Below are 9,364 nucleotides of genomic sequence, written 5' to 3' on the forward strand. Positions count from 1 at the left end.
CCGGTTGTCAATCCTCAAAAGTCTTCCACTTCAACATTTAAAGCTTCGGTGAAGAAAGGTTCTAAGAAATCTCCATCACGGTCTAGTAAGAAGGAAAGAACCAATTTGAAGACCAAAGGGGAAGATCTCAAGAGTGATTCGGGAAGTGTGAAATCATTACCTATTGATATTAATATTGCTCCTTTGAATGAAGAGAACAAGAGGAGCCGGGTTGAGTCAAATTTGAAGTATCCTCCCTAACTTGTGAGGATGAAGCGTCAAGCTAATGACGAGAAAGAAGCGCTTCATGGGAGGCAACCCATGAGTTTACGGTCTTTTCTTCCCTTTCACTCTTATGCTACTTTACTTTCGTTGGTTTGTAATAATAATTTGATGTTGCTTGGATTTGGCTGGATGTACTATTTTAACTATGAATTTGAATCTTCTTTTGTATGATTATGGAATGGTTTTTACTTTTAGAGTTTGTTTCAATACTTTGGCATGTTCCTTCTAGTTACTTGAGTATCAATTGCTTGATTGTCTCCGCGTGTGATATGTGAAACCTGCAGTGCAATAGCTTGTTGCACTCATGTGATCAAGAGGCAAAGGAAGGGAACGCACACTTTTTGACCGGTTCTTTGATTCGACCCAACCGAGAGGTATTGAACCAAACACTCATTTTTCTTCTATGTGTGATATCCACTCATGTATTGTCTCTCGATTTTGCGTGTCGTCTTTGTATTTGATTGGTACTTTTGTAGCACACACGAGGCATGTTTCTTGGTACCTTTGAGCCTTTCTATCCACCCTTACATATAATTATCCTTTGCTTAACCAATTTGAGCTGAAAAAGAATATGTTATTTTTGCAAAACCTTAAGAAATTTTTGAAAAAAAAAAGGAATGACTTTCTTGGAGGTTAGGCACCTAATTAGTGGTTGATGCGCATTGCTCACTACTAAGTTTGGGGTTGCTCTTTGGAATTAGCAACAAATAAAGTTTGGGGTGAGGGTACTAGAGAACTTACTAAAAGTTTTGATTTGAAGAATTGAGAAAAATTTTCAAAAATTGCAAGGCAAAGTAGAAGAGAAAAGAAAGAAAAAGAAAATGAAAAAAGAGATGAATGTGAAAGAAAAATAGAAAAGAAGTACAAAAAGAAGTGATAGCCTTGAATTCAAAGAATTGCAAAACTTTGTTTGATGATTGGAAAAGTTCTCTAGTCCACTATAGTTCAAAAAAAAAAAGGGGGTTTGGTTTATGATATTTTTGACTAATAGGGGGATCTAACTCCAAGTTTTTCTACTACTTATCCCAAAATGTCACCATCCACCCTAGCCAAGCCACGTTATAACCCTAAAAGTCCTCTAATGTGTGTGCACAAAGTGAACCGAATGAATTCTTAGATTACTTGCAAAATTATTGTTGACTTGCATTGATGTGTTGATTTGAGTGTATTACCAAAAACTGAAGAGTGCATGTGAGTAGTGTGATGAAACCATAGAGCTTTGGTCGAAAAGTGTGAACTACTTGAAAATGTCTTGCGGGAACGATGGTGCAATTGAGCATTGTTTGCAGGTGAATCATTGATCATCAGGTGAGTCTCAAGTATGTATGATTCGAGTGAATTTAAGGAAAATACCAAGGTCTTGACACAAAAGCTTGAGGTAAAGGTTGTTTCCTTGAGGACAAGGAAAGGTTTAAGTTTGGGGTTGTGATGACAAATCGTCACACTCTCTAATCCATGCCTATTTTAGCAACATTAGATACATTTTAGTAGGTTTTTAGCAATAAATATGAGAGAAATCTAACCATTAGCTTGATTACTTGTTTTGCAAGAAAACAGGAAAAACTGCAGGAAATGAATGATTTTCACTACGCTGGGGGCGTAGCCCATCACGCGCCGCGTGATGGAGCTCACAGGGAGCCAAGATTTTCACTCTGATCACGCGCGGCGTGATAACTGACCACGCGCGGCGTGAACCTTTGTGCAGGAACTGGATTGCTCTCTGACTTGCCCACGCGCGGCGTAGCTTTGGACCACGCGCGGCGTGAAGCTTTGCTGAAGATGAAGAATGCTCTCTGACTTGATCACGCGCCGCGTGATTCTGTTACCACGCGCGGCGTAGTTGATGGATTTGCAACCACGCGCGGCGTGATGGATCTGACGCGCGGCGTGGTTGCGTTCTGTATATATATTTTCTGCATAATTCTGCTTTGGGTTTGGAAAATTCTGCATTATTCATCCATTCTTTGATTTTGGAAGCATCAAGATCCAGATCAAGGACTTCAAAGGATAGCTCCGAGCACCTCAATAGCATGGATCATCGAGCCATGAAGTTGAAGCGAGGACGCGAAGCAAGCAACATGAGGAGCTGAGCTTCTCTTGGAGGTAGGATCTAGGATAGCTTAGGATGTAGATGAATCTCATGTAATCTGCTTAATTGTAAGGTTTTACTCTGTAACAGTGTTTACTTAATGCAATTCTTCTCTTAATGCTTTATGATCCTTTATTAGTGTTGTAACGATTTCGAGTTAAGTCACGTGCGAGAGTATTGATTTAATTTCTGAACTGAATTGCATTGAGCACTCGAGTGTTTCCGGTCGAGAGATTGAGACATAGAGTGTAGCGAACGATCGACGCGCTGTCATATCATTCGTTGTAGGTAGCTTCCGCCCGAGAGATCGGGGGAGTATCGACAACGAATAGAGTGGATTTTGACAAGAGATTGTGATTCACTAATTTGTCGATCCAGTTGTGAACACTTGAGTAAATTCCTATGATATAGTAGATTGCATGTGGTTTAGCTATAGACTAGGTGATTCCGATGATTCTACCTCGCTTTTCCATCATATCAAAGCACATTTTCTAACAATTCATCACTCAACATACCCCCAATTTATGTGTATTTTCTGTATAATGTCTATGAACACCGTTCGACTAGTTTGATCACACAATCCCTGTGGATCGATATTTTTATTACGACGTGGTAATTCGTTCACTTGCGAAAATTATCCATCAGTTACCATAACTTGTCGCCTCAACAAAGACAATGTTTTGCTTATTGCTCTTTATTTCCTAAGGATTGGGAATTTGAGAAGGATGAGTTGATTCAAATGTGGATGGCACATGGTTATCTTGACTGTTCAGTGGAAGGGAAATGCATGGAAGATCTTGGTAATCAATTCGTTAATATTTTTTTGATGAAATCATTCTTCCAAGAAGCAAAATTGAATGAAGATGGTGATATAATTGGTTTTAAAATGCACGATTTAATACACGATCTTGCAAAACAAGTAGCTGGTGATGATTGTTGTTACTTGGATAATAACGCAAAAGGATTTCGAGGAAGACCTGTCCATGTATGGGTTGAATTTGACGCATTTTATTTGCTGGAATCATTGGATGCTAGTAGGCTGCGAACTTTGATTGTGCTTTCTTTTAATGATGATGAATTATTGGATAGAGAGAAACAGTCAATTATTTCAACATTCAAACACATGCGTGTCTTGAAGCTATGCAATTTTGAAGATGTCAGACTATGTGTGTCCTTTGAAAAATTGAAGCATTTAAGATTTCTTGACTTACTAAAAAGTTGTATACTAGAAATTCTTCAAAAGTCCATAGGAAATCTTATTTGTTTACAAACCATAAAAGTGAGATTGGATGAAAAAGTTGTACTTTCTACAAAAGTTGTCTCAAAATTAATCAATTTGAGACACCTTGATATTAGGACTTGGACCTTCCTTCGTAGACAAGACACCAGTTGGAAATTTTTTTGGATGGCTTTCTCCTCTCACACATATTATTGAAACAACTCTGACTTATTGTCAAGGTCTCCAATACCTCCCACCATTGGAATGTCTTCCATTCCTCAAATCACTTGAGTTATGTGACCTTGATGATTTGGAATACATATATTGCGAAGAGCTCATTCATCACAAACCATTCTTCGCATCTTTGAAGAGACTAGAGATACAGGACTGTGTGAAACTGGTGGGATGGAAGAGGAAGGGAGATGATTTCAATAATATTAACACTTCACATCATCTTTTCTTGCCTCAGTTTCCTTGTCTATCTTTTCTGAAAATTTCTGAGTGCCCAATGTTGACTCACATGCCTACTTGTCCAAACATTAAGAAATTATCATTGCAAGTGCAGTGGACTTCAAAGATAAATATAGCAGCGTCACAATACTCAATCAGTTGCACTCCTCTTTCCTTGCAAATTAATCAACCTATTATATGGATGTAAAAAATGTCCCACGATATTGGTGGCAGAATCTTACTTCTCTCAAGAATCTTGAGTTTGTGTATTTTTCAAGTCAACATTTTCAAGCAACTGAAATCTGGTTTAAAGATGACATCAACTATCTTCCTTCCCTCCAAAAAATTACCTTTCATTATTGTGATGATCTAAAGGCATTGCCAGATTGGATATGCAACATCTCACCACTTCAGCACATCAAGATAAACTATTGCAATAAATTGACATTGTTGCCGGAAAGAATGTCACGTCTTACCAACTTACATACTTTGGAAATCTTTGGTGATTCACTCTTAGTTGAAGAATGTCAGAAAAAAACAAGTGCAACTTGGTCTAAAATTGCTCACATCCCAAACATATAATCATAATACCGTATTCGTATCCGGTGTATTATCAAAGGTACGTACCCATATCATCTTAAAACAACTACTAGTATTTTTGGTCGCGCTTTATAATTTTTTGTTTTTGCAATTTTAGTATGAGAAAACTCATTGTTAAATTTTTAAATTTTTAAGTTAAATTACTAGTATACCTTCTCATTTGTAGTTTCAAGTTAAATTTTTAAATTGTAATTTTAGTATGAGAAAACTCATTGTTTGAATGCTTAATAAAAAATGTCTCTCTGGAGCATATCCCTATTTGATACAACTTATCATTTAATTTTAGTTAATGTATAAAAGACAAATCATTATTTAATTCAGTTTATATATTCTTTCCACTTTTCCTTCTTCTCTTACCAATAGTTCACTTAATTTGTATGCCTTTACTTTTCTTATACTTCAGAAAATTATATAATCTAAGATTTATGTATGGACTATCAAATACTGATTTAAGTTATTTTGTGAACGTAGTGTGGAATTAGAAGAGGATCATATGGGTGCATGATCGCGTGAAGAAGGCAGTTTTTTATTTCCTGAAGGATTATTGATGAATTTCCTTGTCTTGTTAATGTTATTGTGCTTGAACATATACAAGAGACTGATTGATCTGTTCAAGATCTTTTCCATGTATGATCTTCTTGTTGTGTTCCATTTGGTGGATAGTTTTTTTTGACTTACCAATTGGTGGATAGTTGTAATTCCAATTTTGTATAATAATTTTGTATTACTTCATTTTTCTCAAAATTATCTGATTTCTAATAATGCTATTTTATTCAAACTCTGTTGATGCTGTAATGGTAGTAAGGACTAAGAAGTTGTTGTACATTGTTATCTAAGACTACATTTTTAATGGTTTGTGTGTGATGCACTTCAACAAGAGGGCCTAGTTATCAAATGTAATGTACCATGGGGGTACGGTCTGAGTTGTACATTTGATACACCTTGCTCCGGAGGCTTGACTTGTGCGCCAAGAAAGAGGCTTCGAAATAAAGGATTTTCATAGGCATGACTTATGAATCTTATGATTAGTTGAAGTCTTCATTCAAGAGGTACGACTGGGAATATATTCAACATTTGAGCTACGGCTTTTGTACTACATGCTTCAATAACGGTGACATGACTTAATTTTGATCTAGACGTTCTGTTCCAGATGCATGGTTTGACTTGCCTGAACCAATGCAGGAGTAGAGGGACATTGGTTCCAGATGCATCATTGAGCAGGGGGAAATTGTTCCATCAGAGGATCATTTGCATGATTCTAATTAGCGGACTTCATTACTTCATTAACGCCATTCCTTGACTGCTTGAACGCATGCACGAGTGTTATATTAAGAGACAGATGTAGCGATTTATTTTGTGTATTCAATATTTTAAAAAGTACTATTTTCAATGCAAAAAATAGGACACTTGATACAGCTAATGTATAAAACAGGACACTAACACCGCTAATGTAACAAGGGCACTATGTTTTATAGCATGACACTTTATTTTAAGTGAGAAAAAGTTATCTTGCAAGTGCAACTGATATAAGCATGTGATTGCAGTCAAACAAAAACTAAGCATGAATACTATCCAAATTTCCAACCACTAGACCATCGAACAAAATTTTCTGTTGACAGGTTGGCTTCTGCTGCCTTTCATGAATTTGGACGAATATATGGTGTATGGGTGAATTGGAAAGGCTGAAGAACACTGTTGAATCTATTAGAGCTGTGCTCCTTGATGCTGAGGACAAACAAGAAGCACAAAATCATGCTGTACAGAATTGGGTAAGAAGGCTCAAGGACCGTACTTCATCCTGCAGATGATTTGCTAGATGAATTTGTTATTGAAGATAAGCGACACAAAATGGAAGAAGCTCCTAAGAACAAAGTGGCGCAGGTACTTCATTCCTTAACTCCAAACAGAATTGCTTTTCGCCGTAAAATGGCTCATGAGATTGAAAAAATACAAAAAAAATTTAATGATGTGGTGAAAGATATGTCTGGGTTGAATCTAAAACCACATATTGTGGTGGTTGAGAAAAGTAACAATGTAATGAGGGAAACTAGTTCTTTTGTGTTAGAATCAGATATTCTTGGGAGAGAAGATGATAAAAAGGAGATTATAAACTTGTTGAGGCAGCCAAATAGAAATCAAAATGTCTCCTTGGTTGCTATTGTTGGGATTGGTGGTTTGGGAAAGACAACACTTGCTCAGTTGGTATATAATGATGGAGAAGTGCAAAATTTGTTTGAAAAGCATATGTGGGTATGTGTGTCAGAAACTTTTGAAGTCAAAACTATTTTGAAGAAGATGTTGGAGTCTTTAATCAAGAACAAAATTGATGATACATTATCATTGGACAACTTGCAAAATATGTTTCGTGAAAATTTAACTGGTAAGAGATACTTGTTAGTTCTGGATGACATTTGGAATGAAAGTTATGAAAAATGGGCTCAACTGCGAACTTACTTGATGTGTGGTGCTCAAGGCCGTAAGATTTTAGCGACCACTCGTAGTACACTTGTGGCGCGTACAATGGGTATAAGTGTTCCATATGTTTTGAATGGTTTGATTCCAGAAGAATCTTGGGGTTTGTTAAAGAAAATCACATTTGGAAATGATACCAAAAGAGTGAACAATACTATTGAATCAATCGGTAAGAAGATAGCAGTAAAGTGCAGAGGAGTTCCATTAGTCATTAGATCACTAGGAGGCATATTACAAAGTAAAAGTGAAGAAAGGGAATGGATTAATGTCTTACAAGGTGACTTTTGGAAACTGTGTGAGGATAAAGATAGCATTTTGCCGGTCCTAAAATTGAGTTACAAAAATTTGTCGCCTCAACAAAGACAATGTTTTGCTTATTGCTCTTTATATCCTAAGGATTGGGTAATTAGGAAAGATTCATTGATTCAAATATGGATGGCACAAGGTTATCTTGAATGTTCAATTGAAGATCAATTCATGGAAGATGTTGGTAACCTATTCGTGAATATTTTCTTGATGAAATCATTATTCCAAGATGCAAAAATGAATCAATACGGTGAAATAGATAATTTCAAAATGCATGATTTAATGCACGATCTTGCAACACAAGTAGCTGGTGGTGATTGTTGTTACTTGGACAATAAGGAAAGAAGATGTATAGGAAGACCTCTGCATGTGTCAGTGGAATTTGAAGCTTTTTGTTTGCTGGAATCATTGGATGCTAGTAGGTTGCGAACTTTGATTCTTTATTCTTCCTCTGAAGGGAAAAAATATGGTGCAAACAAATTGTCAGTTATTTTAACATTCAAATCCTTACGCGTCTTGAAGTTGGACTCTTTTTCTTTGAGCAAGCGATCTGGTTCCATTGACAAATTGAAGCATTTAAGATGTCTTTATGTGTTGGAGTGTCATGTACTAGAAAGTCTTCCCAAATCTATGAGCAATCTTGTTTGTTTACAAACAATAAAATGGTTTTTGAGTGAAGAAGATGTACTTTCTACAAAATTATTCAACTTGAGACACCTTGAACTTCATGGTTGGATCTGCAGAGACAAGACACAATCAGTTGGATTTGGAAAGTTGAGCTTACAACAACACGGGGCTATGATATTTTTCAAATGGCTTTCTCCGCTCACAAATATTACTGAAATATATCTTAATAGTTGCCGAGGTTTTGAATATCTCCCACCGTTGGAACGCCTTCCATTCCTTAAGTCACTTGAGTTAGCTTCCCTTAATGAATTGAAGTATATATATTATGAAGAGCCTATTCTTAAAGAATCATTTTTTCCATCTTTGGAGAGCCTACAAATTGGTGGTTGTAAGGAGTTGAGGGGATGGAGGAAGATGGGAGACGATTTCGATGATGTTAACTCTTCATATCATCTCATGTTGCCTCAGTTTCCTTGTCTATCTAAATTGGTAATCAATTGGTGTTTGATGTTAACTTGCATTCCTACTTTTCCAACCATTAAGATATTATATTTGAAAGATTGCAGTGTGGAGATATTAGAAGCAACACTAAATATAGCTGCATCACAATATTCAGTTGGTTTTACTTCTATTTCCATGCTAAAATACTTAAAAATTAACTAGACCATTATTGGTGCGAAGAATTTTCCACAAAATTGGTTGCAAACTTCTACTTCTCTTGAGAATCTTGATATTACCTATCTTTCAAATAAAGATTTTCAAGAAAATGAAATGTGGTTGAAAGCTGACCTGAATTGTCTTCCTTCCCTCCAAAAAATCCGGTTTGGTTATTGTTGTCACCTAAACGCATTGCCAGATTGGATATGCAACATCTCATCACTTCAACATATCGAGATAACTTGTATTGAGTTGGCATTGTTGCCTGAAGGAATGTCTCGTCTTACCAAGTTACGTACCTTAGAACTCGATATTTGCCCACTCTTAATTGAAGAATGCCGGACAAAAACAAGTGCAACTTGGTCTAAAATTTCTCACATCCCAAACATAATCATACATGATTCCAATTAGAAAGGTACCCATATCTACCTCACTTATTTATGCTTTCACATTTGTAGTTGTAACTTTATAATATGATTTTAGCATAGAAAAACTCATTGTTTGAATTCTTTCGGGTGAAAAAATGGAAGGAGAAAAAAAGTAACTCTTCTTTTGCCCCAGGAAAATGGGAAGAATCACCCGACTCTTGGTTTTCTTGAGCTTTCTTCCATTGCGAGGCTATCAATTGACATTCAAATTATATGCCATTTATTACAACATAATTAGTTACTTCTTTCTAA

General features: G+C 36.2%; 1 pseudogene; it reads left to right on the top strand.

Annotated features, from left to right (window-relative positions):
* The first annotated feature begins 3,098 nt into the window (after window positions 1–3,098).
* Window positions 3,099–9,095, top strand: LOC123901741 (annotated as a pseudogene).
* The last annotated feature ends 269 nt before the right edge of the window (window positions 9,096–9,364 follow it).

The sequence above is a fragment of the Trifolium pratense genome, unplaced genomic scaffold, assembly GCF_020283565.1.
Source record: "Trifolium pratense cultivar HEN17-A07 unplaced genomic scaffold, ARS_RC_1.1 scaffold_76, whole genome shotgun sequence".
NCBI lineage: Eukaryota > Viridiplantae > Streptophyta > Magnoliopsida > Fabales > Fabaceae > Trifolium > Trifolium pratense.